The 7,789-nt window shown below is 50.1% G+C and overlaps 1 long non-coding RNA gene across 1 annotated transcript; it reads right to left on the reverse strand.

Annotated features, from left to right (window-relative positions):
- Window positions 1–674: 674 nt before the first annotated feature.
- On the reverse strand, window positions 675–7,301 carry LOC138986239 (uncharacterized). The gene is made up of 3 exons (XR_011463097.1): window positions 6,886–7,301; window positions 4,005–4,162; window positions 675–2,565 (listed from the first exon to the last, which is right to left on the reverse strand). It is a non-coding gene; the product is annotated as an uncharacterized lncRNA (long non-coding RNA).
- Between the last annotated feature and the right edge of the window lie 488 nt (window positions 7,302–7,789).

The following is a 7,789-nucleotide window of genomic DNA, read 5'->3' on the forward strand; positions in this document are numbered from 1 at the left end:
CTTTCCCAGCATCAGGGTCTTTTCCAATGAGTCAGCTCTTTGCATCAGGTGGTCAAAGTACTGGAGCTTTAGCTTCAGCACTTCCAATGAATATTCAGGGTTGATTTCCTTCAGGATGGGCTGGTTTGAGCTCCTTGCTGTCCAAGGGACTCTCAAGAGTTTAAAAGTTAAACTTACTGCCCAAGTTTTGTGATCTCTTCAGATTAGGTGAGTGAAAATACCTCCATCTGTTTCTCTGAGAAAGTCCTGGTAGTTCGATGCTCAGACTGTTGCTAACCACAAGGCTTCCCAGCTTCAGCCAGCATTAGCCCTTCAGGAAGTGGGGAACCTCAGAACTTGGATAAAGACCCAGGAGGAAACATTCTCCAGACCCTTCTTGTCTCTGGAAGGGAAAAACGTGTGTTCTGCAGCAGTCAGATACAGCTTGGTAGGGAGCAGGCTCCATAGATGAGGATGCCCTGGGACAGGCAGGTCCCGAAGGGGCAGCCATCCAGACACAGTGACCAGAGCAACCAGTTGACCAGTTAGGGGTTTTGCAATTGTCTTATTGCTTTGATTTATTTTTATTTACCTGATAGTTTAGTTGGTACCATGAGAACAGGTAGGGATTTCCTAATATCCCAAAGGCTATGGATTAAGAAGTCGGTTGCTCTCTTCTACCTACGGCCCCCTCCCCTTCCCCCATCAGGCAAATGCTGACAGCAGATCCCCTGAAAGGAGAATGTGGCGTTCTCTAACAGGCTTGACAAGGGACCCTGGCCCATCCCAGAGATAGAGTTCGAAAGGCTCCTCTGTGGGAGCGACACTTGAGCTGAGAGATGAAGGACAAGCAGGGGTTTGTGGTGAAAGAAGGAACTGCATGTGCAAAGGCCCTGTGGTCAGTGTGGTCACAGCACAGGGCAAGCAGGAGGGTGGCCTGTTCCGAGACAGTGAGGTGGGGGCACATTCCAGAAGAGTGAGGTGGGGGCGGGCAGGAGCAGTGGGCAGAGGTGGCAGGGCTCCCCAAGCCATCTTAGGGTTGTGACCTTTATCCATACATGCATGCATGCTAAGTTGCTTCAGTTGTATCTGACTCTTTGCGACCTATGGACTGTAGCATGCCAGGCTCCTCGGTCCATGGGGTTTTCCAGGCAAGAATAGTGGAGTGGATAGCCATTTCCTTCTTTAAGAGATCTTCTCAACCCAGGGATCAAACCCGCATCTCCTGCCGCTCCTGCATTGCAGGCGGGTTCTTTACAGCCAAGCCTCCAGAGAAGCCTGATCTTTATCCACAGATTTAAGCCCTAGAGTTTGGAGTGTATATGTGACAGATCCAGTTAATGTTTTGAAAACATAATCACTGTTGCTCCTGTGCAGAAAAAAGCAAGGAGCCAGCACGGAGGAGGGCAGAGATGGTACAGGAAGAGATTATACAGTTAGGAGATTGCACAGGAAGCCTCGGCAGCCCTGCCCCTCGCCTGTTCAGCATCCCCTTTGCGTTCAGCCTCGGCCGTGGTGGACACTCCCAGGCAGTCTCCGCCTCACACTCACAACCCTAGCCTGAGGTTCACCTTTTCCTGCAGTGACCTCAATGATGAGGAAGCTATTGGGGCACCTGTAGGAATGACTCAAACTACAGGAGAGCTTGTGCTTCCAGGAGCAGTCCTCAGCCAGTGGAGAACAGGAGACGATGGATAAACCCTCCTCCTGGGCCGTCAGGCTCTACTCTCCACAGAGGTGACCCCACTTATACACTTGTATATGAACATTCCTTCTCTCCCCGTCTGCCTGTCCCTCCCTTCTGATTCCTGGGACTACTCCTAAATAAGTGATCCTCACAGAAGACCATGTAGGCTCTGCTTTATCTGTGTATTCCAGGTAAGAAGGAGGCACCTGCAGGTGTGTAGGTAAGGCAGGATGGAGCTTGGACTAAAGTGGCAGCTGTGGGAATGGACAGATTGAAGAGCTATTCGGATGGTGAAATTAAGTGTCTGATGCAGCCACGTTCTCCAGCACCACTGTCTCTTCCATTCCCTTGACATTTGGTGCGGTCCATCCAGGCTCACAGCTTGTGGTGAGTCTAGGTGGAGAACGTGTTTTATAGCTGTGCAAATGGCCACGATGTATGGAGGCAGAACTCAATAGCCATTGCAAGATGAAGGTTACAGGAGATGAAGATGGCATTTCCGGCAGTCCTTAATTCAGTTCAGTTCAGTTGCTCAATCGTTTCCGACTCTTTGCGACCCCATGGACTGCAGCACGCCAGGCTTCCCTGTCCATGACCAACTCCCCGAGCTTGCTCAAACTCATGTCCATTGAGTTGGTGATGCCATCCAACCATCTCATCCTCTGTCGTCCCTTTCTCCTCCTGCCATTTATCTTTCCCAGTGTCAGGATCTTTTCCATTGAGTCAGTTCTTCACATCAGGTGGCCAAAGTATTGGAGTGTCAGCTTCAGCATCAGTCCTTCCAATGAATACTCAGGACTGATTTCCTTTAGGACTGACAGGTTTGATTGTCCTTAATTGGTTGAGTTTAAAATGGGGTCTTTGGGGCTTCCCTGGTGGCCCAGTGGTAAAGAATCTGCCTGCCAATGCAAAAGACACTGGTTTGATCCCTGGTCTGGGAAGATCCCTCATGCCTCACACAACCAAGCCTGTACACCACAACCACTGAGCCTGTGCTCTAGAGCTCGGGAAGTGCAACTACGAGGCCCTGTGCTACGACTACTGAGGCCCGTGCGCCCTAGAGCTTGTGCTCTGCAAGAGAAGCCTGCACACCACAACGAGAGCATAGTCCCCGTTGGCCACAACTAGAGAAAAGCCCAAGCAGCAAGGAAGACTCAGCGCAGCCCAAAATAAATAAACAAATAAACAAAACTATAAAATGGGGCCTTTGGCAGGCATTGCTGGCATGAGCATCTTCTTCAGACAAGATGCACGGCCTCTGTAGCAGGGAGAGAAGCAACAGGAGGACATGGAGGAGGGGTGATGGCTGCTCACCCAATGACAAAGAAATGGAGACTCTCAGAGAGAGAGGTCGTCCTCCCAGGGCCCCGAGCAGTGCCTGATAGAACCAGTACACACATTGCGGTCCAAATGGCTCCAAAGGCTGGCTTTTAACAGCGACCTCCTTTTCAACTTCCCTCTGCTCCAAAGCAGGGGAGGAGCCCCGCCAGAGCCCAGCCACAACTATCTCTATTTATGCTAGCTCATTGGACCAGCTGATTGTCAGATTCTGTTACTCGGTAAAAGAGGCTCAAAAAATTTTTTTCCCATAAAGGGCTTATTTTAAATATTTTAAGGATAGAATAGATTTACATCATAATTATAAAAATTACTTACAGAATTATCAGGTTTATATTGTTTATACTTCCAAATGTAGAGAACAGGGAATTGTCTACACGTTGAATTGTGTACGTGTGAAGGCATTTCAGTTGTCTGACTCTTTGCAACCCTGTGGACTGGAACCTGCCAGGCTCCTCTGTCCATGGGATTCTCCAGGCAAGAATACTGGAATGGGTTGTCATGCCTTCCTCCAGGGGATCTTCCCAACCCAGGGATTGAAGCCAGGTCTCCCACATTGCAGGTGGATTCTTTCCTGTCTGAGCCACCAGAGAAGCCCAAGAATACTGGAGTGGGTAGTCTATCCCTTCTCCAGGGGATCTTCCTGACCCAGGAATCGAACCAGGGTCTCCTGCATTGCAGGCAGTTTCTTTACCAGCTGAGCTGCTCTTTTGCGACCCCATGGACTGTAGCCCACCAGGCTCCTCCATCCATGGGATTCTCCAGGCAAGAATACTGGAGTGGGTTGCCATTTCCTTCTCCAGGGGATCTTCCCGACCCAGGGATCGAGCCCAGGTCTCCTGCATTGCAGGCAGACGCTTTAACCTCTGAGCCACCAGGGAAGCCCAAGCTGAGCTGCTATGGCGCTTCATAAAAGGAGAATTCCAACGTGGGAGGTGCAAAGGGATGATTTGCTGCCTAACAAACTGCTCTAACACTCAGTGGTTCACAAGACACCTACCTGTTGTCTCACGCAAGCTGTGAGGGGGTCCAGGCAGTTCTTCTGTCTGGGGTTGGCTCAGCAGAGCCGGGGTGTCCAGGGGAGCCTGGCTCACCTGTCTGGGATGGCTGAGATGGAGAGGATGTCTTGTCCTCCAGTTGTGGTCCAGCCTCACTCTCCTGGTGGAAAAAAGTTTCGGATCAGCTAGATAGAGGAAAAGCCCTGATGCACACACGCTTTCCCAGCCCCTCCATGTGTCGTGTTTGCTCATATTCCATTGGCCAAAACAAGCCTGTGATTCAAGGGGTGGAGAGACCCCCTCCCCTCTGCTGGGCACCAGCACGTTGCAATGAGACATGCTTAGCAGGACTGGACAAGAGTGTAGTTTGTTTTGTTTTCCATCAGTCAGGATCAGAGGAAGCTTCACAGAAAGGATGGGCTTCAAGAAGTGGCTGGGGCTGGGCATTTCAGCCAATCTCTCACAGGTGTCAAAAACCCACAGAGGTGAGAGAGAGGAAGGTCTGAAAGGACCTGCCAGTGGTCCATCTGGGCTAGGGAGAGCGTCGGGAAAGAAAGCTGGACCCGAATCAGGGAGGGAAGGGGTGATGTCTTTCAGAGGTGGGATGGCAGCCAATGGCTGAACTAAGAGGTTGATCTCCACTTGCAGGGCAATGCCCCTCTCAGAAAGCATGTTCCTTCACACGCCGGGCAGCCGTGGTGGCACAGTTCTCTTGCTCCTGTAACCTGAAGGGCAAGCAAAGGACCTGGGGTAGCCGGTCTACAGGCTGCCAAAGCTAAGGTGGCTGGAAAAGGTGAGCTGAGGAGTGAGGCATGAGTAGCAGAGGTGAGATGAAGCGTCCATTGAAGTTAAGTCAAAGCTGGGGAACCCAGAGCGGGGTCCCAACTGGCTATGTGGGAGCTGAGAGCAACGAAACCAGCTGGAGAGACAGGAAACAGCATTTCATGAAGGTAAAAATTAACCCAATGAGGGAAGACCAGTCCCTGCAGCAGCCTCAGGTCTCAGTAACATTCCCCGGTGAACTTCCCACCCATGTTTTTGTGTGTTTACAAGTAACTCTCTTTCTCTGCAGGGGTTGAATGCATCTGTCCCACATCACGTGATGGGCTGTCCTCTCCTTAAGTCCCCGGTTAGAACATCAGTTGGAATGAAATTTTGAAAAGAGGCACGGCGACCGGGAATAGGAGAATCTGTTGGTCAGACTGCAAAGCAGGGTGAATGTTCATGACCACAGTTGTTTTATTTTTAAAATATAATTTTTGTTTATTTATTTCTTTATTTTTGGCAGTGCTGGGTCTTCATTGCTGCGTGGGCTTTTCTCTAGTTGTGGAGCAGGAGCTACTCTCTAGTCGTGGTGTGCGGGCTTCTTATTGCAGTGGCTTCTCTTGTTGCAGAGTACAGGCTCTAGAGCACGTGGGCTTCAGGAGTTGCAGCTCCCCAACTCTAGACCACAGGCTCAGCAGTTATGGCTCACGGGCTTAGCTGCTCTGTGGCATGTGGGATCAACCTGGTCCAGGGATCGAACCTGTCTCCTGCATTGGCCCGCAGATTCTTTACCTCTGAGGCACCAGGGGAACCCAGGACTCAGATTGTTTTTTAAAAGGAGCTGCTCTTTTACTACCTCCCCTAGCAACTGCTGCTGCTGCTGCTAAGTCACTTAAGTCGTGTCCTACTCTGTGCGACCCCACAGATGGTAGCCCACCAGGCTCCTCCATCCCTGGGATTCTCCAGGCAAGAACACTGGAGTGGGTTGCCATTTCCTTCTCCAATGCATGAAAGGGAAAAGTGGAAGTGAAGTCGCTCAGTCGTGTCTGACTCTTCGAGATCCCATGGTCTGCAGCCTTCCAGGCTCCTTTGTCCATGGGATTTTCCAGGCAAGAGTACTGGAGTGGGTTGCCATTGCCTTCTCCCCTAGCAACTAGACATACCATAAAGTGAAAACGGAAGCCATCATATTTTCAGAAAATTTCTGGGATTAGGTAAAGTCTTAAAAGCTTCAAGAATGTTAGTTTGTAGTCTATTATTTCTTTCAGAAAATGCGTCAGTTCTCACTCTAGGTGCCAAAGAAGCCAGAAGCCACAGCTCACTCTGCCTTATTCCTTCTGGAATTTACCCAGTACATCTCAGCAGTGGCACAGGAAACATATTTCCCTGGAAACCAGAAGTCACACAATAGGTCTCCTCCTCACAGCCCCATGGGGTACAAAAATTCCCATTCTATTTGAAATCCAATTATTCTGCTTTTATGTCGCCTCTTCTGCTGTAAATGAGGGCCAGCCCCTCTGCCCGAGCACAGAATGACACGGACACAACGTGGTGTCAGCCACTCATGATCCTCTTTTGTGAGATCAACCTTTATAACATGTAGTCAGTCCACTGCCAGACTGTTAACCTTGGCTTGTTGGAAACAGACACATCAACCATGAGACATCATTTGTCAGATACCGACCCGGCCTCTTAGGGACACAAGTTGGTCCTTACAGAGAGAGCTACTAGGAACGGGAGCCTGAGTTGCAGCTCGGGCTGTATAGGCACCTGCCCAGGCGATCATAAATACTGCTCCTTGTGAAAAAACACCACACTGAGTCCCACCATAAAGTCTGTGACGTTTGTGGGTTAGCATCGCGGCCCATGAATCTTCTTCCAGGAGAATTCAGAGTGCTCGAGTCCAGCCAAATGTTACCGTCAAAGCCTTTTCTAGTCTATTTGTGGCTACAGAACTGTCTTCTCTTTTGAGAACCCAGAATGCTGACAGCAAGAGTCAGCTCCCACTTCAAAGGCAGAGTTCAAAGCAGATGCTTCTTTGGATTCGAATGCCAGCGGGAGGAGGAGTCAGTGTCACAGGCTGGCCTTCATGCACATTCCACCCCGTCCCTGTCTTACCTTCACTGGAAGCTCAGAAACCACCGCTGTCCCCCGACTGGTCTCCTTACACACCAAGGAGACTGGAGTCTCCTTACAGACCAGACAAATCTGGAGAGTGTCCCTGGTGCCACGGCTCTGCTCCCTCTCGAGCTATGTCTTGGTTTGGGCCATGACTTTCTTCCCCCGGTATATCAGGCACTCAGCTACAGATGAGAGGCAACTCAGTGAAGCTTCCTGATGCCAGCACTGCTAAAAAAGCACGTCTCCATGGCAACCACAGCGTTACCTCACCCAACAGCATTCAGATGTGACCGACCACAGAGCAATTATTTTTTTCGATGTAGAGGAAGCATTAGCTCTGTCTACAGAGTGAACTCCGGGAGTTGGTGATGGACAGGGAGGCCTGGCATGCTGCAATTCATGGGGTCACAAAGAGTCGGACACGACTGAGCGACTGAACTGAACTGAACAGAGCCAAGAGAGTTTTGCCTTTTTTTTTTTCTTTTTGGTTTGTTTTTGATGTTATATCCTTCTCTTCAGAGTTTTTGGCATAACATCATATGTTTGGGGAGCATTTTGTATATAGACAGTATTCTCCCTCGTGCCTCAGCACACAGAGATAGCTTTGCTATGAAAATAAGACGGCTTCTTCTAGGGAGTCATGCCATTATTCATCTCTGCTATAGTCACTGCCTATTGCCAAAGGGTTGTTTTTATGTTCTGAATCCAGAATTTCTCTTTCCTCACAGCCGCAGCAGGGTCTGGCCCACTTGGCGCTTGATTCGGTTTGTTCATGGGAAACCCAGGTGCTTGGGGTGGGCGTGGGAATAACTGCAGTCACAGTGACCTTTCACCTATCGCCCAGACTGGACTGGTTAACTCAGGCACCCACCTGCTCTGCACTTCTCCACTCCATCGACCT

The sequence above is a fragment of the Bos mutus genome, chromosome 29 (genome assembly GCF_027580195.1).
Source record: "Bos mutus isolate GX-2022 chromosome 29, NWIPB_WYAK_1.1, whole genome shotgun sequence".
NCBI lineage: Eukaryota > Metazoa > Chordata > Mammalia > Artiodactyla > Bovidae > Bos > Bos mutus.